We start from the raw sequence: 25203 nt of genomic DNA on the forward strand, positions 1-25203 counted from the left end.
TAGAGGGCAGAGGTGGGCATCTCCATGGGTCTTAACAGCCACCTACCTAGTCTGGTAAAGTGGCTTTGTCCCAGTTTGAGAAATGCTGTCTCAAAAAAAAAAAAAAAAAAAAAAAAAAAAGGTTGAGAATGATAGAGTAATATATTTGACTTTGACCTCTGGCCTCAACATAAGTATGAACACATGTGCATATGCACCAACACACACACACACATACACACACGCACACACACACACACACACCTACGATATACATACATACATATATACATATACATATACATACATATATATATATATACATACACACACACACACACACACACACACACACACTTGGACAAAAGTACACAGATAAAAAAGAAAGAGAAGTGGTATTAAATCTACAGCTAAGCTATGTCTGGTGGATGAGTAGAATTTGCTACCTCAAGATAGGACATCTAATTTTGAAATATTGGAGAGAATTTTTCTGCTAGTGAAAGAACTGTGTTTCCTGAGAGTGCTGTTATAAAGAGACAGAAATGCAATTATTTTGAATTGTTTTTGTGCTCTGGTATTTTTAGAACTCCCTATAAACACCTCCCTGGAGGAGCACACTGCACTTGGCATGCCACAGTAAATCAGGCTATTCACAGCAAATGGAACTGACAACTTGACGAGATGTCTAGGTTTATAGATGTCAGAAAGAGCCCAGGTGCTGAGGCAAGATATTCATGTATTTGGACCTTTGAAGGAAGAGTTTCCTCCTCCTCTCTCACCTGAAGCTGAAGATCTTCCCACGGCTGACCCTGGACATTTGTCAGGACAGTCAGTTACTCTTGTCCTAACTCACTGGTGGGCTCCAGGCCGCTGGAGGTTCAACAGTGAATATGGTTTATGCTTGTGGGTGTGTTTGTAGAAGTAAGAGTGGATCTCAGAGCTGTGAAGTGACAGTCATACCGTGAAATATGAAGAAATCAGGACACCATGTAACTTGGCTTAGGGCAGTGATGTTGCTATAAGAAGCAAGTTGTAAGAAAATATCCCCAGGATAAAAGAAAACCAGATAAAATACCTTGATTAAGAAAAAAAAAAAAAAGATATGGATTTTTCTTTTCACACAGATTGTTAAATAGGCTTTCCTTGTTCAGTAGAGCCTGATAATGAGAGCCGACAGGATATTAAGGTTATTTCAGGTTCCTGTGTCTCCTAGGGTCACATAAGCCTTCTGCTATGCATATTAATCCATCTCAGCCTTCCTGCCAGTAGCTGCCTAAGTAGGGCAATGGCTTTAGTTAGTGTGCACCCTTCCTCCACTGCAGTTTAGTTATGGGGCCAAGACTTCTGATTACTAGAGTGTGCACAGACGATCAATCCATGCTTTCAATTTCACAGATATAGCACCAAAATTTATGATTAATAAATGGTGAATCTAATGGCAATTTCCTCAGAAATGGAAAGCATAAAGAAAAAGAAAAGTGGCATCTTCCTTTCCCATCTCTCCTCTGTGTGGGCATGCCTGGGCATGCCCATGCATGCATTCATGCAGTGCATGAGACTAAGTGGAGAATTTTACATCACAGAGTGGAAATGAGGGCTGGCTCACACCCAGCTCTGATTACATTACATTCTTCTCTCTTTTAGAATCATAGCTGCCTCATCTGCAAATCTTTCATAAAGAAAATCCTGCAGATGTGATTAAATATCTGTAAATAGAAAACTATTCCTGCAATTCTAGAATGAATCCATTAGTGACTGCTGTGTGTCTCCACCAACAAACACTGTCCTAGATGATTCCTTGAAGGACCTTGTGGAGAGCCTATTCTGGTTGCTTCTTTCAACTGTACAATGACGATAACAGGGTGTTAGCATTTAAATATCAGACTTGATTACTAAACATTTGACCAACAGCAAATTAGATGACATTTTCAGGCCTCAGTTTTTTTTTTTTATATATATATATATATAACATAACATGGGGAATAATTTTACCTATATCAATGTACTCTTTGTTGTTGTTGTTGATTAATTAATTAGTTAATTAATTAATCTGGAGACAGGTTCTTGCTTTGTAGACCTAGGTGCTAGGAATGCAGGTCTACACAACTGTGTTTAGCCTGGTAGGATTCTCATAAACACTAGATGAGATAGTTCAGGGTTAACTATCACTATGATAACAGGTAATGTAAACAAAAATTTCAGATGCATTTTAGTGAACTCTAGCCACTTTTTGACTACTATTTTATGCCAGTGGTAGGTACTTAAAGCCAACTGGTCTGTGCCAAAGAGGGAAAAAGAAACACCAGTGAACAACTACATTTGTCTTTGAGCAAAGCTGTAAAGCACACTGCATTCTCTTCTCTTCAGATAAAAGTGTTGACTGTAAGTGGCCATTAGGGAGCCAGTCTCTGCAGAGCCCATTCTATGGAATAGGTACTCACAACTCATTCACACTGTAATGGTTTAATATTTTCTCTAGTGAGAAGTGGAGGTAGAGGCCCTAATAAAACATCGCATTGGTTCTGGAACCTCTGCAATTTTGAAGCAGATGTTTTCTTAACATCCTGTAAATACTCCAATCATCTCAAACTGCTGCGCATTCACCTTTGTGCAGATTTTAGAAATGTGCCCTTTGAGTAATGGTCCTGTCTAATCTGCTTGACATTTATTGGTGCTCAAAGAGAAGTAAGGTTAGAAGATGTAGTGGAGCACATTCTAAATAAATCAGCCACAGAAAGCACGATGAATCACAGGGGGAAATTACAGTGTCCAAATCATTTATACACTGGTGATTACCGTCTCACCTGGGTACCCCAGATGCCACACAAGAGCCTGTGAAGCTAGAGGAGTCATTTGTCAAATGCAGTCCTGAGTCCACACAGCTCCAAATGAGAACCAATAGTGAAGTGGAGATTTTGAGTGATGTGGGTCAGGAGTGTGTTGAGAAGGAAATGTGCAGGCCTGGAGGTCTTCTGGGACCATTTATGCTCTGAATTACTTGGGTGAGATTTGGGGAATTACATCTGTAGCTGCCTCAGTTCCCTAGCAGGGAAATAACTGCACTCTGTGTGTGTGTGTGTGTGTGTGTGTGTGTGTGTGTGTGTGTGTGTGTGTGTATACATTTGACGGGGGAGAGATAGATTGTGATTTTCATATTTTTGAAAGAACCAGAACCTCTGTTTTAAACCTTATCTAACTCAAATATCAACTCAAAAGCTCATAAAGGGGGCTGTCAAGATGAATAAGATGAATTAACAGTAAAAGGCACATGCTGCTCTTCCAGAGAACTTGGGTTTGGTTCTCATTATCTATATGAGGCAGCATCAGGGGATCAGATACCCACTTCTGGCCTCCACAGGGGACTGCATGCACTTATGCACATAAACATTCTTGCATGCATACACATACACATACACACACACACACACACACACACACACACACTAATTTAAAAAATTTTCATAAAGGAAAAACTGATATTTGGGAAAGGCAACACTAGACTCTCATTCATAATCTGTGAAAGTTCTTAATAGACTTAGATATACTTACAGTTCTTGGCACTTTGTGTGGGAACTTTTGGGCAAATCAACTCTAATTGTGCTTGAGTCCTGAAAAAATTTCCCTATGCTAAAATGTTGAACTTATGCAAGCAATGTAAAAGTTGTTATGCAGATAAATTATGCAGCAAGTAATGACAGAAGTTTGCTGTCAGGTCTCATGAGTTGTGATTCACATTTTTCTCCATGCTGTATATTAGACACACAATTAGTTATTTTGCTATTACTTACTTATGTTAACTTGTTTCATTACAGACATATGTGATGTATCTAATTTTTCTGAATTGAAACATACCCTTCTGTAGGAAAAGAGAAAAAAAAAAAAAAAAAAAAAAAAAGAACTGATAGAACTTACAAGGCAGGCTGAGGCAGTTACAAGATTGACATAGAGCTTCCCCAAGGATGCAAAGGCAACAGGAGACATCTGCTGGAGAATTTAACTCATCTACTGGAGTGATGGCAAGTTGGGCAAGGAGCACCGGGGACATAGCTTCTGTGAGTCATCACCCAAACTGTTGCCAGAGTCACCCATGTCTCTCTAAGTAGCCACAATAAACTCACTGCTTCACCAAGGAAGTCTTAGGAAGACTTGTTTCCCTGGTCTGTTATCAGTGCCCGATTGAAGAGGATCAGATGTTTGCTTATGTCAAGAAAAGGCATGCAACATACAATTTAGCAATATATTTGTATATCATAAATATTTTATATTTACATTATTTTGGCAAGTGCTGGAGATTGAGCCCAGGGCCCTATACAAGTTAGGTGCACATTGGAGCAGGGAACTAAAACACCACCCTGGCCCTGTATTTTTGAAACACAAACCTAAAATCTGAACACAGTTCCTTAGGTTTTGCATCTTACCTTCATTGACATTATGACAGATGGCTGTGCTGTGAGGCTTATTTGAAATACAAGCTCTACAGAACCTCTGCTTCCAGTTGAGATGGATAATGTTCCTCAGACACTGAGGCTGTCAACTAACAGCAAAAATCAAATAGGATAGCTAAAAAAATGAGATGTGTTTAATCTACCAGGGTCTGAGGGATTCAAAGACACCTGGATGAAGCAAATTCCAAGATGACAAGAGTGAGGAATGACCCTTGCATACCTTCCTTCCTAGACCAGGACTGGGCAGGGAACAAATTGACAATTGTTGAGGCAAGACAGACAAAAATTCTATTGCTGTGTGAGGGCTGAGAGCAAAGCAAGTTCTCAGCAGTTTGTAGTCAATAGACTAGACCAGTAAACACTGATGATCAGAGCTTACATGTTCTCAAGGACAAGCAAACACTGATGATCACAGTCTCTCTTGTTCTGTGAATGCAAAACTGGCTGAAAGGAATGACTCTCTCAAGCTCTAGCCAGATCAGATGAGTGTAGCTGATATACAGGTAAGAATGAACTCAGCTGAGTTTAGTTTGAACCAGTCCCATAAAGTGTCCGATTGATGAGAAAGAGGGGAGTCTTCTCTGGGGACCATGGTGGGTATCAGAACTTTAGTCTTTATTACCCTTTACACATCTTGTAAATAATAATTATATAAAAATAGTAACTATGAAAATATATTTTTATTTGACAGGTTACATAACTTATGTCGTTATTAAGCTGCTGAACACACAAGCTGTTTGCAAAAATGAGGGAAAGTAAATCATGATCAACAGAAAAGAGTGTATGTAGATCAGCCCACATCTTGGATGTTATAATTCTTAAAAAAAACAACAAAGCACATTAACAACATAGTGAAAACATACCCAGCTACTAATGGCAAACATGGACAAGAAATTTGAATCAGTGGTGTGAGCTAGCAGAGCAAAGGAAACTATAACAAACAAATGAGGTGGAAAGATGGCTCCATGGTTAAGAGCACTTTCTGCTCTTCATAGGAAAGGAAGTTTAGTTCCTAGCACCAGATCAGACAGCTCACACCTCCGGCTCCAGGGGATTGGGTTGTATCTTCAGGCACACGCACAGGCACACACCCACTCATTAAGCTAAAACAAAAATCTTAAAATAACTCTTTTAAAAAGTCCTTGTATGTTAGTTTTATCATATATTATTTCTAGTTTAGGTTTGCTTGTGGACCCCTTCCCCATCTCTACAGACCATATTCCTCCTGTTTGCATTTTGGATAACTAATATTAAAGCATTTGGTAATTTATGGTATGTGTGTGCACATGTTCATATGTGTGAGTGTGGGCATGAATGTGCCAAGACTTGTGTATGAAGGTCAAAGGATAACCAGTTATGGAGGTTCTCACCTTCTCTGATGATTTCTGCTGTGTATGCCAGGTTAGGTGACCTTTGAACTTCAGGGGTTCAAGTGAATCCACCTGTCATCTTTCTGTAGGAGTGCTGAGAACATGCATATGCATGGTGTCTGAGATTCAAACTCAGGCCCATGTATTGTGTTGAAGAGTCCAGACCTTCACCCAGCCCCCTGCTTTTGCAGCCATGACAGTTTGCAGAAAAGGCCCAGAAAAATGTAGGTCCCTAACTTAGCAGGATGTGTTGAGGTCCCTAACCTAGCCCAACCTTGCCCTCATTACTGGGAAGAAACTGCCAGATATACTCCATTTAGTAAGGAACCAATCCAAAGTTATCTGGTGAGCTCTGGGTGTTCTTTACTGATCATAGTGGAATGTAGTCAGTAGCAATGGCCCTTGGATAGCCTCCAGGCATAGCAACCTTTCTTCACCTGCAGCTGACCAATCAACTTGGGACAGGTTCCCCAGCCCAGAGGTGCACCAATCCTGAGACTGTTACCATGCAACTAGCAGACCTCCAGACCACCCCACATTGCTCTACCCCAATAAATGCCCTGTCCACTGTGTTTAATGGACCTGAGTTAACTGGTAATTAAAAAGACACTTTGATTTTGCACTGGATCTGGTCTCTTGGTTCTTTTGGGGGTTTAGACTTTGGGCAAAACAGTAGTACTTATATTGTCTGATGCTAAACTTTAAAATAATTGCTTGAAGATTCATTTTTTAAATTAATGTGTGTTGGCATATTTTCAATAGATATTTTTGCATTTTACTTTGAAGCTACTTGAAAATAATTTGGTGCTTTTGGATTTGGCTTAAAAGCAAGCTTTATTAGATGGCGATAGGACACATTTAGTCTAGAGTTAAGTTCACTTTACTGAGCATAGGCAAGTCTTAATATTTCAAAGTAGGTATAAGTATGATACTTTGCAAATCTTGAAGTTATCTGTGTTTCTCTATGTCTGTCTCCCTGTCTGCCTTCTTGTCTGTCTCCCCCCTCCCCCAACCCCAGACAGTAGATACCCTGGTCTTGCTACACTCCTAGCTCATATGAAATTACTTTTTTGTTGCAGTGACACAATGCTTGAGAAATCAACCTAAGGAGCAAAAGGTTTATTTTGATGTACAGTTTGGAGAAACAGTCTATCACGCTAGAAGTTTGAGGAGGCTGATCTCACTCTGTCCACAATTAGGAAGCAGGAAGAAATGAGTGCTGGGATGCAGCTTTCTGTCTCCTTTAGTCAGTCCAATCCACAGCCAATAGGATGCTGTGGCCTACTTTCAGGATGGACCTTCCTCCTTTCACCAAACTTCTCTGAGAATCATCTTAAGGGAAGACCTAGAGTAGTGTCTCTTATATGATTCCAAATCCTGTCAAATTAATGATGATGCTGATTAATCATCATACACTTCCATTTTCTGTGTTCAGATTTCTGCCTAGGATGCTGAGTTCCATTTATCAGTACCACAGCCCAGAATATTCTCCAAGAATTAAGTCAGGGCTCTCCAGAACTCAACTCTTCTGAAATGTCAGTATCTTTTTCTAAGAGCAGGTTTGTTCAGTTCCTTCATTGCATATGGCAGGATGATTAACCCGGTCCTTATCATTACTTGACATTTATATAATACATTGTATTCATAGACATTCTCTTAATTTCCTTTCTTGTTGATATGATAAAATAGCATTACAAAAGTACCTTAATGGAGAAAAAGTTTGCTTGGCTTACAGTTTATGGTGCCATGGATCATGCTAGGAAAACCGAGGTGGTAGGAGCTTGAAGTAGCTGTCACTCTACATCCACAATCAGAACACAAAAGGGATGAATGCATGGTAGCACTCATTTTGCTTTTTCCTTTTATACTCCCCAGGATTCTTTGATTAAGGAATGGTTTTGCAAACAGTTAAGAAGGGTTTTCCCACATTACACAAAGTGTGAAGATAATCTGTGACAGGTAGACTCATAGGTCCATTTCTCAGATGACTTCATATCATCCCAATATGACAACTGATACCATGCAGTCATTAAGCTACTTTTTACAATAAGACTTCATCTGTGTGCAAAAGGAATCTGCATTGACACACAGTTGACTGACATGTGGTTATGAGATCCTCAAAGCAGGTGCTGGGAGCTGAATTCCAGACCATTTTACTTGTTCTGTCAATGTCTTAAAAGTCCCTTAACTAAATATTTTTTTTGTCCAAAAAGAACATCTGATATCATTATTATTATCATCATTATATTTTACTAGAGTGAAAGGAGAGGGAGGGAGATGTGTTATATGTAAACTTAAATACCTGAAAAAAATAACCGTTGGAGGGTGAAGGATAAGCATAGCTATTTGGAAAGCTTGGTAAACATCGGGTCTAATCAAGGTTAGCCTGGTGCAGTCTCAGAAATTAATGGTATCTAAAGAAGCTAAACTGAGATGTAAGTTTTCTGTCTGAAGCTATTAGGAACCTCATCTTGTCACTATAATTTATGCCATCTGTCTTGAGTCCTAAATCCCTGAGATCCTGAATGCAAAGTGATTGCCCTGTTCTTTTTTCTTCTTCTTTCAATGTAGACATCTAACCAGAGGCATGGGTATAGTCTGAGAACACTCCAAAATTAATCTGTGTCCAGGAGGTTCTATATTCATATGTTGACTATAGTAATTGAGGTATCTTCTCATACCAGAGACTCCACAGCTCAGTACTCTTCCTTCAGTGTTTACAGATGGCTTTTAATGTTCCCAAATGAGTTCCTCACATGTACAGAAAAAAAATATAATATATAGCCACAGTCAAAAAGCTTACAATCTAGTTGGGGAAACAAACTCATAAAACAATTGAGAAAAAATTCATGTTATATATAATTAACTCCAAACTAATTATATACGAGATAAAAACTGCAAGCAGAAAATTGCTTTAGGCTTGAATAGTCAAGGCAAGCTTTCTCTGAAGAATTATCTTTGGTCAAATATTTCAAATACTTTCTAGTTAGATCCAAGTCCCTTCCCACCTATTATTTTAAAATGAATTATTGGCAAACATGAGCACCTGTTTTTACAGAACAATTTTTAAATTTCTTTGAAAATGTTCTGCTTTCCTTTTTAAAGACTCATTTTACTTTTTATTTAGGTGTATGTTCATGTGTTCCTGTGTGGATATATACACATGAGTTCAGGTGTGTGAAGAGATTACCTGGAGTTGACTGACATGTGGTTATGAGATCCAGCAGGTGCTGGGAGCTGAATTTCAGACCATTTTACTTGTTCTGTCAATGTCTTAAAAGTCCCTTAACTAAAGATTTTTGTTTTGTCCAAAAAGAACATCTGCTATCATCATTATTATCATCATTATATTTTACTAGAGTGAAAGGAGAGGGAGGGAGATGTGTTATATGTAAAACTAGTTTTTGAGTGTTTAATTTCTTTGAAGCTAAAGAGAGGGTGTCCATAAACTAGTCTTTATTTTCTCAACCTGAGCATTTATTAAGGAGATATATTTAGCTGTGTGCTCCTGATTAGCTTACATTAGAGAAGGCAGCTATGTCTTATCACTCAGGAAATTTTTACTCAAGTCTGTGCCTCTATACACATAAAGTTGGCATAAATTAAACATTTACTGGTGATAAATTATGATACACTTATTTTAAAACAATTCTTTTGTATGTTTGTAATATTTCCACCTTCTAAAGAATGAAGGAAATTTACAGGCTAGTAGGAAATATATGTTTATTTTTACATAAATAATGTAGATCTTGACTGACTTTTTGATAATGCAGGACACAGAGTATGGTCATTATTTTTCAGGTTTGATGCAAGTTTTGACTTTATGGTCAGTGAGAATGCTGTTTGACATAAAGATTTTGGTATACGTTTTAGGGGCATTCAGGAATTGTTAGATATTCTGACCTAATCTTAAGCCCAAATTCACTAAATGGCATTCTTTCCTTTGTTCCTTCATTCCTTCCTTCCTTCTTTTTGTGAAACTTAAGCCAGCAACTCAAATAGCAAATTTTAAAATCAAACAGTCAAGCACAATTCAATAGTATGATATGTTTATTTGAAGGCCAACATTTTAGAAGTCTTCTTTTTGTTAGTGCAGAGACTGTTGGCTTTAAGTGAATAACAGAAAGTAGCCACTAATCTGAAGCAAGGGATTTGAGCACTGATATTGTGTGGTGTGTTTTCATGCATACTGTCAAGTGAATGTCTTTTGTGTACATAACCAAAGTGAAATCACAGGATGCTGCACAGACAAGCACTCCCAGAAATATCTGGGGGTTCTGAAATAGTTGATTTTTAATTCATTTTTGTGGTAGTGTGGTGGTTACAGATCCTTCACATTTTTGAAATTCTTTGTGATCCCTTCACTCTGAATTATATGTATTCATATGGGGTTGTGACTCACTGTTTGAAAAACTAAGAAACTAGGTCTGAGCCAGGCAGTGGTGATGCTCACCTTTAATCCCAGAACTTTGGAGGGAATTTTTGTGGGTTTGAGGCCAGTATGGTCTATAGAGTGAGTTCCAGGGCAGCCAGGACTACAGAGAAAAACCCTGTCTTAATAACTAACAACAACAAAAAACTGAAAGCAAAAGAGGGAGGGAGGGAGGAAGGGAGGGAAGGAGGGAAGGAGGGAGGGAGAGAGAGAGAGAGAGAGAGAGAGAGAGAGAGAGAGAGAGAGAGAGAGAGAGAGAGAGACTACACTACTTGAGCTACCTGAGCATGGAGGTATGTACTTTCATCTCAGCATTCGGTGGGTTTAAGGCCAGCCTGGTCTACACAGTGAGTTGCAGGACAGATAGATCTATATAACAAGACCCAGTATTTTACAACAACTGAAAAGAAACTAGGCTTGTAGCAGAATATCTTAAAAATTAGAGCAAAAGTAAAAAGAAAAAACAATAGCCTTTTCCCCCTGGGTGTTGGCATGTGCTACAAGGCAAGCTGTGTGAAACCCTTTGCTGGGTTTCTAGGAAAGATATTCAGTGTCCCCCTCTTCCCAACTCTCTAACCCATCAACCTCAAACTGGCAAAAACTAGTGTGTTAAAAGAGACATAAGAGGTTAGTCCTAAAGGAGAAGATCTGCCCTGTAAATCCTCCTGAGAACTGTGGAGATTAAACACTCCTAGCACAGAAAGAAAGTCCTTAGAGAATCTTGCACCTCATGAGCTCCTAGTGTTCTCTGGGAGGCTCCCAGCCTTCACCTGCCTTTCCAGGTTAATTTTATGTACTGTGCTTAGTTTGTTCAGTTTCATCAGGTAGTAGGACATCCTATGATACAGAGATAGCAAGCTCTAGAGAGCTCCATACAAACATCTATTTTGAGGGACACTAGTAACTTTTCAGTTGTTTTAAGGAGCATTTACTTATTTTTATCATTTGTTGTTTTATCTGAAACCCGACACAGCATTTTGCTAGGGCTAGAAGCATTTCAGATTAAATTAGTCTCCAGATCAGAAATGTGGGCAAAGGCTTCCCCATTCTCCAATTTTCACTTCCTTCACTAGAGATACTTTGTTTATTTTAATTATTTTTCTTTTGACTATAATTTTTTTACTCCTGAGATAGTTATATAGCTCATCCTAGCCTGAAACTCACCATGTAGCCTAGTTTGGCCTTGAACTCACCATGTAGACCACTGGCCTTCATGTAGCTCACCATTTCATGGTAATTTTAACTCCTTCATCCTCTCAAATATTGGCATTATAGACATGAGGCACCTGACCAGCTTCTCCTTACCATTGGTAAGTCCTGCACATTGTTCCATGACCCCAGCCCTCTCTTCCTCCAGACTGGGAAGCCAGGTGCAAATACAAGCAATGTTGAAGGATGCCTTGTTCAAAGAGAAACAGTGTCTGCACTTAGTGCTATCTGTCCTACAAACTTGTTTTAGATACTTGACCCCAAAGTTGCCTTAAGATAGAGACAAACAATCCTTGACTCAAAGGAATATATTTCAAGCTGACCTCAGAGGCCATCTATTTTTTTTTTCTTTTTTTAAAAAATTTAAATTTGAAATAAGGTTGTTTTACATGTCAATCCCAGTTCCCTCACCCTTCCATCCTCCCCTATCACCCCCAACAAACCCCAGCCCGTCTCCTTTCTGCTCCCCAGGGAGGGTAAGGCCTTCCATGGGAAGTCTTCAAAGTCTGTCATATCATTTGGGGTAGGGCCTCGACCCTCCCACATGTGTCTAGGCTGAGAAAGTATCCCTGTATATGGGATGGGCTCCCAAAGTCCATTCATATACTAAATACTGATCCATTAGTAGAGGATATAGACTGTCTAGTCCTCCTAAATAACACCCACATTCAGGGGTCTGGGTCAGTCCTTTGCTGGTGTCCCATCTATCATACTGGGTCACATGAGCTCCCCCTTGTTCAGGTCAGCTATTTCTGTGGGTTTCTATAGCCTGGTCTTGACTCATTTATTCATCACTCCTCCCTCTCTGTAACTGGATTCCAGGAGTTTTGCTAGTGTTTAGCTGAGTCTGCTTCTGCTTCCATCAGCTACTGGATGAAGGCTCTAGGATGGCATGTAAGGTAGTCATCAATCTCATTATCGTGGAAGGGCATTAAAGAGAGCCTCTCCAATAATGCTTAGATTGTTAGTTGTGCTCCCCCTTGTAGATCTCTGGGCCAGATTTCTCCTGAAATCTATAATGGCTCCCTCTTGTGGTATCTCTTTTCTTGTTCTGCTCTATTTTTCACCGGTCTCAATCTTCCTGCTCCCTCATAGACACCTCTCCCTTTCTTTTCTCCCCTTCTCTTCTTCCCTTCTCTTTCTCTTAAACCCCTCTCCCTTCCCTCCATGCTCCCAATGTGCTTGGGAGACCTTGTCCCTTTCCCCTTCTCCAGGGGATCATGTATATCTCTCTTAGGGTCCTTCTTCTTTCCTAGATTTTCTGGCAGTATGAATTGCTCTATGTCTAAAATCCATAAATGAGTGAGTACATAATATGTTTGTCTTTTTGAGACTCGGTTACCTCACTCAGGATGGTTTTTTCTAGTTCCATTCATTTCCCTACAAATTTCAGGATTCCATTGTGTTTTTCAGCTGAGTAGTACTCCATTGTGTAAATGTACCACATTTTCTCCCTCCATTCTTCAGTTGAGGGGCATCTACATTGCTTCCAGATTCTGACTACTACAAGTAATGCTGCTATGAACATATGGGGCCATCTATTTTAAACAGGTAGAAAATATTGCAAAAGCCATGTCCCAATTTGTAGCATGAGATCTAATTGGTCTTTGTAAAAACCAAGAGACAGATATGTGGGTAAATCCTGAAAGATCAGAGAGATAAAGGAGCAAGCCACACGTTAATTCGACAACTTCTCAGCAAAAAAGAGACTGAACTGTCTCCTCCCATCTTATATACCACTTTGCACTCAGCCATATCACTTCCTGTCTATCTGTACAGACCTCTATATATCTATGGTTACCTAGTGGCTAGCTCTGCCCTCTTATCTTCAGGCAAGTTTTATTTGTTAGAGTACAAACAATACATCACCTTTTTTCCTTTTTTGTTGAAAATAAAAAAAGATTAAAACTAATATAAGAGAGCTATACGTAATAAGTATAAATATCTAATATATATACATACATATATATATATGTATATATATATATATATAACATCAACAATCTCTAGTCCATTAACAACTGACATATTCAGAGAAAATATCCATTATCTATCCCATTTTGGTGAGTGAGTCCAAAAGTTTGCATCAAACTCACTTTTTATTCTAACTTACATTACCAAAACTATCATTTTATGTCTCTCAACCTCACACACTTTACATTTATTTAGCAACTTTCCTTTCTGAGTCTTGTAACAAGGAAAACTAATTATAACTATAGAGTCTTCAGTTCCATCAGAGACCTGAGAAGGAAGTAATATTACCTGAGTATGTATGAAGTGCAAGCAGTGTCTGAAATGACAGAAAAAAAAAAACAAAAACAAAAACAAAAAACAAAAAACAGGCTGCCTGGACAGTCACTCAAGGTTCCCCTGCAATATTGGAACATCCATCTTCTGCCTACAGGCCTAGCATATCTCTCCTTTTCAAAACGAGAACTCTGAATGTAATATCCTTTGTTCCACTTTTTTCTTTTCTTTTCTTTTCTTTTTTTTTATTTTTAACCATTACCAATAACAACTTGTAACCAACTACTCTATATGGTGACAAATTTCCATAACCCATTGAACAACCAAAAGCCACCCACTCCTATTATTTTTTGGAATGTGGATAGCATGTTCTTAAACTTATTTCCTATCATCTGGGGGTAATGGTATCTTTAGAGATTCTGGAAAGGAGAGTTTGGGTTAATTGTCAAGTCCTGGGAGAGGTAGCAGTATCATTTGTTACCCAGTCTGTGGGTAATGAGAAATTTCAGGGCTTGTTTTAAGTCCTGGGTAAAGTAGCCTATGCGGTTGGATCATCTCTGCTAGCTACCTTGAAATTGTTCTGAGCAGTTTGTAATCCCAAGTAGAACTTTAGGTTATGTTTGTCAATTTAGTGGCATTGTTATAGTCCTGGTGGAATCATTGCTATGGGGCCCCTTTTGAAGACTTCAAAGGTCATTTGCTAGGCATGGTCATGGTTTACTGCCGAAAACATAAACATTTTAAATGTCATATGCAGCAGGTCTCAAAGAGGTGAAAGGATCAATATTTCTTATGTACTTCCAGAGTACAAAAACTTAATTCCTAGTTACCTGATAGAGACTAAAACCTGAAATTATGTAGATGATGCTAGATGAAGCTAGAATTAGTTAGTACTCTATATGACCATTAATATAATGATAAAAGTTTAATATATATGTATATATATATACATATATTAATCTTATTGGTTTTGATATATTTTCATACATTAATAAAAGTTTCAAAGAGTCAAAATAAAATCAAAGGATTATGAGATTAGTGAGAATACAATAATCCCTTAACTTTTGTTTTTCTTCAGTATCATGTCAGGTAGCTCTTCTGACATGAAACAGATTTTGGAGTTAATTTAGCAAGCATGTTTGGGTTTAGAGAAGGAGAAAGCCACACTCCAATTCTAAAGCCAACTTTAATTTTTAACTGACTGGGACTACAAAAGATCATTTGCATTATATGTCTGTAGAGAAAATCAGAAACAAACATTTGGGAATATTTATTAATTTTTATCCTTATTTTAGGGTAGGTATTGTACATATCCAACTCAGCATATAAGCTACCATTTATATGATGTCAGTGTAGTCAGCACCAACTTTGACAAAATTAAAGCCATACTAGCATTTCTAGTATATTGTCTTCACCATCATCATAGCACACACACCTTTAGTTTTAGCTATTAATGGGAATCTTTTAAGGAGGATGCAGAGCTCTATCCCAGAGACTACACATTAGTGACAACACAGGCTCCTTCTATGATTCTATTTTGGGATCATAAATATGAACAGAGGAAATATTAAAATGTCAGAGTATATGACATGTAATGCAAAGGCTGGAAAAATGTTCTATTCATAATGCCAAAACATTCCTATTCAAACAGAAGTCTGGGTGACTACATGAATAATCAAACATACTCAGGCAAATCAAAGCAAAATAGGGTTTCATATAACACAGTATCAGAAATTAGACAGAAGAGACTAAATATGCAAAATGCTGGTAGGTAAGTCTACATCTTATTGTGACAGGTTCTTCCATCATCAACCAGGTTTCTTCTCATATTTTCTTAAGGTTATTTTTTAAAGATGTGGTGACTTTAACAAGAATCTACTAAGCAGGCAGGCAGGCTTCAGTCATTGGTTTCAGGATCTGTCTGTACCATGTAGGCATCCAGCTCAGCATCCAAGTGTTCTTTAGTTTTCAACATGTATGCAGTCAATTTGTTGTTTAGCTGCTCCTAGGATGAGTGAGGACACTTCTTCCTAGACCATGACCTCAACCTCTGCCTTCATAGCCCCCTCTACCTAGACCTATCATATGCTAACCTCATAGTGACATCCTGCCTGGAAGCATGGTTCTGGTGGCATGTGCCACAATAGACCCTCTAGGGCAAGGGAACGTCTCTCTGAATTATAGGTAGGCCTCTTCTTCCAATCACCCTCCTGGATAGGGTACCTATGGGTTGGCCTAAATATGCCTGGTTGTTACTCTTACCAAGGTTCTCTCTGCTTTAAGCCTTTCTGCTTAAGTTTTAATTTTGTCTGGACAGAGGGTCTATTCTCCAACTGCTTTGCCAGTCTTTTTTTTTTTTTTTTTTGGCACTGGCTAGCTGTTGCATCAAAACCCTAATATGCATTGGCATCAAGTGTTAGTTCTTTAGCCTATTAGGAAATCATTCATTTAGAGACATCTTGGTGGTGTTTTTTTAGCACAACTTTTGGCTCTGACTGTGCAACCATCTTCAAGTACTGAGAACTGAAGGAGATAGATGCCATCACTCCTTACAGGGCTTCCACCATGGCTGCAATGGGTGAGCTGTGGGCCAACTGAACCTGAGCTGACAAGGCACCTCTTGGGTTAACTAGTTGGGCTGTTGGGTTATATGCTTAAATGATTTTATGGGAGGCACACTTGTTGTGGGTTGGGTGTCTAGCTGGCCAATCCTCCTACTTATCAGGCCTGCCCTTTCCTGTCTTTTGTTCGTGCCAACAACACCAGTACTGCACACTCCCACTTGGTGTCTAAAATCAAATTAGCATTTTAAGAACTAAAAGCAATTCCTCATTAAAATCTTGAATAGGAATCAATGGTGTTGTGTACATATTTTAATTTTCTAAATTCTACAAAATGGAAAACATCCATCTGCAATATTTCATTCCTTTGAGTACCCTTTGGGTTATTTTGTGCAAGTAGTAAAGTTTCATTGTATTAAGAACAAGAAGAACATTTCCTTATACATTACTTGGCCCATGGAAGAGTAATGGAACAATCTTTTTCAAGCTTTTTCTATTGTCATGATTTTTTTTTTTTTATGAAATTCTGAGGACTCCATTATATTCACTATCAATAGTTGATTAATTTATTCATTACCTTGTGCTAGAGGACCTGACAGACCCATATGAGATGGGATGTGTGTTATATACAGGAATGATTCCTATTCCTGATTAGTTATTGTAACTGAGTAAATAGTAAAGTCAGTTCTGTATCATCTGGTATACAGCTCTTTCAATATGCAAAACAACTCTTTCTGCATATTAAAAATCAGTAACTATGTGTACAATTTTTATAAATCCATTAATAACCATAACAATATCACATAATTCCAAAGTTTGGATGAAATTATAAGGGCTTTGAGCTATTCTACATAAATTTTCTGATTTGTAACCTGCCTTTCCCATTTATTTGCATCAGGATAGAATGTAGCTGCTTCAGATTTTGGTGTTCCCCGTACAACATGAAGAAGGATCCAGTACATTCTCTTTATAAATTGAATTCTCTTGCTTTTGGAGTATTTATTTTTAATCTCTTCCCAAAATTTACTGTGAACTCTTTGCCAAGGTTTACATTCTGCCCATCATTTGTCAATTTCATCATTATTAAAAGTACTAAAATTTCTGCTGGGTCTATTCCTGACAATTGGTGAAATCTCAATTTTCCTTTTAGAATAAACTCAGTGACCATGTCCACATAAGTTTTTACTGTTTTACTCAGTTTATGTGGTAAAAAGATTCATTCTAAGATAATATATTCCCTCTCCATTCGTATAGGAGAATGCTTAGTTGATGAAATAACCAGAATGCTGTCAAGTCTAGATCCAAATGATCCACATGTGCATCCTCTAATTTCTTTTCTACAAAAGCCAATTCTCTCCCAACTTCAGCTGATTACTCTCTTGAACTATTTATGTCCTTGTCACCATCTAAGATTTTGAGGAAATTACCTAATTCAATATTTTTTATTCCAATAGTGGCCCATAGATAGGAAGTATCTCCTAGCAATCTTGGAAAGTAAATTAAGAGTCTGCAATTTCTCTCTCCTAATTTGCACCCTTGGGGATCTAATTTTACTTGTAGACTTATTTTATATCCTAAATAACTAATAGAATCTCCTCTTTGTATTTTTAGGGGAAATTTATAATCTCCAACAAGGCAAAATTGTCTTTACTTCTCTAAACATCTACAATTGAATTAGCTAGAATCCATGTAATGGTAAACTATTGATTGATGAAATTGCTTTTCTAATATTTGTCATACAAAATTTGGCAGAGGGTGGGGTATTTAAAATTCCCTGTGAGAGACCCTTCCATTGATATCTCTTAACAGGCTGAGATTTATAAGTAGGCACCATGAAGGCAATTTTTTTCCCTGTCTTTTTCTTGTAAGGGATATTGGAGAAACAGTATTTTAAATCATTAACCGTAACAGGCCATCCCTTAGGTAATAAAGAAGGCAAAGTTATTCCAGATTGTAAAATGTCCATTGTCTGAATCAACTTATAATCATCTCTTGATTTGTTATCAAACTCCATTTTCCAGATTTCTTTTTAATAATAAACACTGGAGAATTCCTTGGGCTGGTTGATTTGTCAATATGATGAACATTTAGATGCTCCTGTACCAGCTGTTCTAAGATGTAGAATTTCTCTGTTGTCAAAGACCATTGCTCAACCCATACAGATTTGCCCATTAGCCATTTTAAAGGTAGGGTTGTTGGTGTCTTTGAAAGATCACCAGGTATTGTGACCTGTTTTTCTACAATCTGAAGGGCAGGTGACTTTTTTTAATTTTTTTTTCTCAGAACATATGCTATTTTATAGTTTGTTTCTGAGATTGGAGGAATATTAATCTGAATATTCCATTACTTTAGCAAATCACAACCCCCCAACTTCATTGCTATGTTAGTCACATAGGGCTTTAATTTTCCTCTCTGTCCTTCTGGCCCTATAATTTGACCCATCTCATGCTCTGTTTTACCTGAGATAATGTTCCAATCTTTAACAGTTGAACATTGACCTCCTGAAGAGGCCAATTTGTATGCCTTAGTGTCAGTATTGTTACATCTGCACCTGTGTTTACAAAACCTTCAATGGCAATGATACTTGTATTTTTAATTTTGGTCTTTGTTCATTTATAGAAGTTTGTCGATCCATTCGCTGCCCCCCCCACTTCCCCTGAGCTCTGGGGGACTTGTTCCTTCCCAGTTCTGTGAGGGACTTTATATGAATCTCTTAGAATACACCTTGTATCCTAGTTCCTCTAGAATTATAGGCTGGTGATCCTTTGATCTAGGTCTAAAATCCATATATGAGTGAGTATATACTGTGTTTCTCTTTTTGTGACTGGGTTACCTCATTCAGGATGGTTTCTTTAAGGGTATATCAAAGTTGTTTTGATTTACATTTCCCTGATAGCAAAGGATGTGGAGCATTTTAAGTGTCTTTCAGCCTTTTTGATTTCCTATATTGAGAATTCTTTCTTCAGTTCTGTACCCCATTTTTTAATAGGGTTAGGGGAGGAAAGGAAAACATGTGCGACCAGGAAGATTGAGCCTGGTTAAGAATAGAAGACAGGAGAGAGAGAGAGACATACAGAGAGAGAGAACATAAAAGATGGAGCCAATATTGGTTTGAAGATAAAATTGAAGACAAAGAAAGGTCTAGAGAACTACAAGACTGCTCCCAACTAACAATTTGAGCTTTTGTGAAAAGGCTATCATAAATGCCCTTCCCAGAGAGTCAGATAAACAACTAACTTATCCATGGAGCCCTCAACTAATGCCTGTTGGAAACAGGATCAAACACCCATACATAAACACTGAGTCGAACTAGAACCCAGACGCAGATGGAGAGGACAAGATCATGCGGCAGAAACACATACAGACAGCTTACCTGAACAAGGAGGAGCTAATGGCCACCAGACTGATAGCTGGGAAGCCAGCATGGGACTGACTCAGGCCCCCCTGAATATGGGTCTCAGCCAGAAAGACTGAGCAGTCTAAGTGACCTCAGAGAGTGGAGCCAGGATGTATCCCTGGTGCACAAAAGGACTCTGTGAACACATCTGATGGGAGATGTCATTCTGTATATGTTTCTCATACTGGTTAATAATAAAGCACTGTTGGCCAATAGGAAAGGAAGATAGGAGGGACTAGGAGACAAGGAGGAAATAGGAAGTAGTAAGGAGGAGTCAAGATGGAGAGTCTAAAGAAAGCAGTATGCCGCCGGCTCCCCAGTAAGAGAAATACATAGATCAGCAGAAATGGGTTAATAATTAAGGCAGAGCTAGCTGATAAGAAACAAGTAACAGGGCCAACAACATTGTATCAAATACAGAGTCTCTGTATATTATTTGGGGCTGGCAGGGCAGCAGGACAAGACCAGGCGGGGGCAGGCTGAAAAACCATACACCTTACACACATCCCCAATGGAGGGATAACTGCCTTAATCTAGAGACAGGAAGAGAAGCCCTAGTCCCTACTTCACAGGACCTGTCAGATCTACATGAGCCCAATTGCATGGCATTCCCCTACATATGTAATTGGGGTGGGGGGATGGGAGGGGAGGGTGATTAAAGTGCATGTGAAAGGGCAGAGAGGATAAAAAGGAGGGAAGGAGGGAGGGAGAGGAAGAGGGAGGGAGGGAGGGAGAGAGAGGGAACTGGGATCAACATGTAAAATAATAAATTAAATTTAAAAAAAATGCTTTGACTCCAAAATTTAAGTTGAAGGACAAGTTACTGGGGAAAAGGATTTCCATTTTTGTTTCCACAGAAAATGAAAAGATGTGGATTCCTTCCAGACTAATGTGGTTTGATCAAGCCAGACCGCCTGAAACAGAGTACCAGGTGATCCTACATTCAAAACAGCTGGACAAAGCAGCCTTACAGACTACAGCCAGGATTTCTGAATCTTCTTCGAATCCCCCATGACAGAGTCCCTTACCAGCAGGAAGTAGTTTGCAAAGAACAATGCCCAAATTCCCAAATATTGTCTATAAATGTTTGTTTTAATTTAAATGGACTTTGTTATATAAAATAAATTAAATTAAAAAAAAAGAAGTTTGTCAAAATAACTGCTTTATGGTTTTCCTGATTTTTTTGTTTTCTCTTCCATAGCTTTGCTATCATCCAGAGCTGTATGGTTTCTTACAATAGGCATTAGGTTCTTTAATTGCTCTGGAAGGAGTTTACTTCATGGTTACAGGAAACAACTGAACCAAATTTGGCATGGAGGCTTGCAAGAATACCCTCAAGGCTTTTTACTGATGCCAAAAGTTTACCTCCAGTGTTCCTTGCTGATCTATATTTATTAGTCCAATGCCTGCCCTTGATACATCTCCTGCATAATCTAGAAAGGAACGGTGTTCTGTTTGGATTGTGCTTAGAAATAACATTATTTATAGGAATTCCTTGTTTACAATCCCTTTTTGAGTTCCCTTGTTTGTCACATTTGACATTTTGATTTTTCTTCAAACCACTGGTAATTTTCTATCCAATCATCATCACGGTCATGAGCTTCAATATCGATTATATCTCAGATCCATTTCTCCAAGGGTGCTGATCGTGCATTTAATGGCCCAATTACCCTTTTGCATTGTGCACTAACATTTTCAAAAGTCAAAGATTCAATTATTATTTGTCTAGCTTCTGAACCTAATATCATTCTACTTACTGCTGAAGTAATTTTTTGTAAGAAATCTGTGAAGGCTTCCTTTTGGCCCTATATAACCTTAACAAATTACTCATTTTTCCCCCTTATGTCTCCAATTTTGTTGAAAGAATTCAAAGCTTCTGTGCAGTAGAAATCTAGGACATGGTAATCATATAAAGATTGCCTTGGTACATTAGAATAATCTTCCTCTCCAAGAAGTTTGTCTTTGGAGATTTCCATATCTGTAGCCCTACTTCATTGTTCAATGGTCTTAGCCTCATCTTTCTACTAGGTAGATCAGACTTCAAAACTGCTGTAATTAAGTTTCTCCAGTCTTGAGGGATAATCCTATTTCAAGTTGACCACAAGTTTAACCTTTGCTTCGTAAAAGGTAATACCTTTTGTGACTATTGCTTCCTTGAATCCCTTTAAATCTCACATTTCTACAGGTGTCCATTTCATTCTTGCACAGCCTTGGAGATATATGTCATTTAGCAGTTTCTGTAAGATGACTGGGTAAATAAAAGTTGGTTGTTTGACATATCCCCCATGGAGGGATAACTGTCTTATTCTAGAGATAGGAGAGAAGCCCTAGTCCCTACTTCACAGGACCTGTCAGATCTACATGACCCCAACTGGATGGCATTCCCCTACATATTGTATTGTGGTGGGGGGTTGGGAGGGGAGGGTGTTTAGAGTGCATGGGAGAGGGTAGAGAGGGCAAAAGGGAGGGAAGGAGGGAGGGAGGGCTTGGGGGGAGGGAGGGAGGGAGGGAGAGGGAACTGGGATCGACATGTAAAAAATAAAAAAAAAAAAAAAAAAAAAAAAAAACGCTTTGACTCCAAAATTTAAGTTGAAGAACAAGTTACTGGGGAAAAGTATTTCTATTTTTGTTTCCACAGAAAATGAAAAGATGTGGATTCCTTCCAGACTAATGTGGTTTGATCACACCAGACCGCCTGAAACAGAGTACAAGCTGATCCTACATTCAAAACAGCTGGACAAAACAGCCCTACAGACTACAGCTAGGATATCTGAATCTTCTTCGAATCCCCCAAGACAGCGCCCCTTACCAGCAGGAAGTAGTTTGGAAAGAACGACGCCCAAATTCCCAAATATTGTGTATAAATGTTTGTTTTCATTTAATTGGACTTTGTTATATAAAATTAAATAAAAAATACTCTATATGCATAAAAAAAAAAAAAAAGTTGGTTGTTTGAAAACCTCAGGCTGTTCCTAACATTATAAAGCAACACTGAAATTGGTTCTCCATTAAATTCCTCTGTCTGTGTCTGAATTTCTCTATGATCTGTTATGTTTTTCAAACACTTGTATCTTAGCTCTCATATTAACCAACTTTTTAGTGTTAAACAAAAAGTATAAAACTGATAATGTTTATAATTGACATTACATAATTCCCATCTAAATTAGTTATCCTCTCATTTAATTGTTCCACTTTCAATCTGTCCAGTGTATTATATACAGAGGCCTAACTCCCTCCATTGTAATAGTGTTTTCCATTTCTTAATGTGGAGAAAAAGACTGTCTCTTTTAACTAATTCCAACCTTTAAGAATTCCCAATTTTCTTACCAAATGTGCCAAGTGCTGGTGAAATATGAGGCATAGCATGCTTGGGTGGAGAACACAGGTGGTTAGCAACTTGGCTGAGGACAACTGCAGCTGCTAGCATAATAGCTGAGAGCTGAGAGAGGCCTGCAAACCATGGGGAAAATGGAGCTGGCTGTCTAAAAAAAATGCACAAGAGATAGTGTAGAAGAAGCACTTATGGTGGGAGCTGCCTGAAGGCAGAGCCAGCCAGTCTAGGGTAGGTAAGCCTGGCTGCAGTGTGTGGAGCCTAGGTGCCTTTGGAGTTTGGGGACTGTGGCATTTGTTTGTTGCAGAAAGTATGCAACAACAACAAAAAGTCCCAAGCTTGTTTAGAGGCTTTGAGGGGAAGAAGATAATAAGAACCTTGTTGATGGGGTAGCATCTCCAATGGTAGTCCTGCATGTGGCTCCGGACTGTGCTAGTGGCTGAAATGCCACAGGCAAGTGGATTTTTCATGAATTCATGACCTACATTGGGTGACAACTGTAGCACAATTTCTACTTGGTCTTAATAATAAATACTTGGAGTCATATATAGGGGTAACGCCTGAAAGATCAGAGAGACAAAGGAACAAGCCACAGCCACCCCTTACATCGATAACCACTCAGCCAAAAAGAGACTGAGTTCCTCACTCCTCCTGGTTTATATATCTCTCTTTGCCAAGTCACATCACGTTTTTGTCTGTCTTTACAGCTTTCCAGACCTCTCTGGTTAACTAGTGGCTAGATCTGCCCTTTGATATTCAGGTAAGCTTTATTTGTTAGAACATAAAAAAGATATCACAACACCATTTCCAAGTGTTCAGTTAGTGTTGGACAATATCCAATTGGCTGGTTGGCCCAGTCTTTTAATGGTGTTGAAGATACTGATAATAGATGTTGGATGATCACTCCTCTTGGTGCACTATGACTCATTTTGTCAAGTGCTAGACCCAAAATTCATTTCAGGGAGAGTCAGTAAATGAGGGTGGCTATCTGGAAGTGATTTCAATGACAACAGTTTTCCCTACATCTTCTATACTCTGGCCAGAAACTTGAACTGTGAGGAACATCCACTTTACCTTCTGTGTTTGGATTTTATTTTGTCCTCATAAAATCCATAGACACAGACTGCTGCTTTTCATATATGGTCTTTTCTGTCCTCCCAGACAACATAAGAAATTCAAACTCTTAGTCTCCTTTTAGAGATGAGGAATTTGCCGTTCCAAGAACTCCAACAAGAAAAATGAAGATTCCGGAAGTTATCTTCATTTCATGAGACAGATATATTACTTAGAGCCCTACTGGAAACATTACCACGAGTGTTCTTATTATGCAGCAGTCTTTTCTCCCATCCACTTATCCTGTTATGACTTCAGGCTCAAGGTTGTAACTTGGGTGTGAGTCTTCTCTGTAGGGCCTTGTTTAACTCCCCCTTCTGTTTTTCCCTTCTCACCTGAACTGATAACATGTGCCACTGAGAGATGAGTAGACAAAACACAGCTGACATCTGTTCTAACACCTAGTTATTCCCAGTCTTCAAAGCCTGGTAACGGGAAATACCATGTGATCCTATCCTATAAGTCACACAGCACTAAAACTTTCCTTTAAGCACAACTTTTAGGAGCTTGAGGAACTGCTGAAAGAAGGGAGAAGTAGTAGAACACCTGGATTCTAACTAACTTGTCATCTAATTAACTCTGTCATCATCCCTCTGTGGATGTGACAGAGACTCTCAAAGATAAAAGAAGTGTGCTGAGCTGGCAGTGGCCCAGGTCCAGAAAGCTCACAGGCTTATCTTAATTCTTGAGATTTTAAAAGAAAAAACACATTATCACAGGAATTTGGTCTGGCATTTGAGTAAAGGGAAGGTGGTTTTTGTAAACTCAAATCTGCTGTGTTTGTTCTCCACAACAACAAATAATGTTTTGATAGATCATTGTAGCCTTTCTCATTATCTCCAGGACCCTTTTCTGTGGCATTTTGTGGCTCAGCACTGGGTAGGTGACAAGGATGCCATCAGTACTGTGAATGGCTTTCTTGGTTGCTTTCCTCACCACTAGTAGCTGTTCTTTCCCAAAACAGAGCTTCAATCTAATTCTAATTTCTTCCAGGTCTCATTTCAACTCTGTCTTCTGCTTTATGGATCATGCAGCTGAGTGACAATTCTACCTGACAGTCTGTCTATTCTTCCTCTACCATGGGAAAACTTTGTATTTGGAGATGGTGATACCTTTCCA

General features: G+C 38.7%; 1 pseudogene; it reads right to left on the bottom strand.

Moving 5' to 3' along the window:
- Window positions 1-15579: 15579 nt before the first annotated feature.
- On the bottom strand, window positions 15580-16189 carry LOC127223378 (chromatin target of PRMT1 protein-like; annotated as a pseudogene).
- Between the last annotated feature and the right edge of the window lie 9014 nt (window positions 16190-25203).

This window comes from Phodopus roborovskii, unplaced genomic scaffold (genome assembly GCF_943737965.1).
Source record: "Phodopus roborovskii unplaced genomic scaffold, PHOROB, whole genome shotgun sequence".
In the NCBI taxonomy this organism is placed as follows: Eukaryota; Metazoa; Chordata; class Mammalia; order Rodentia; family Cricetidae; genus Phodopus; species Phodopus roborovskii.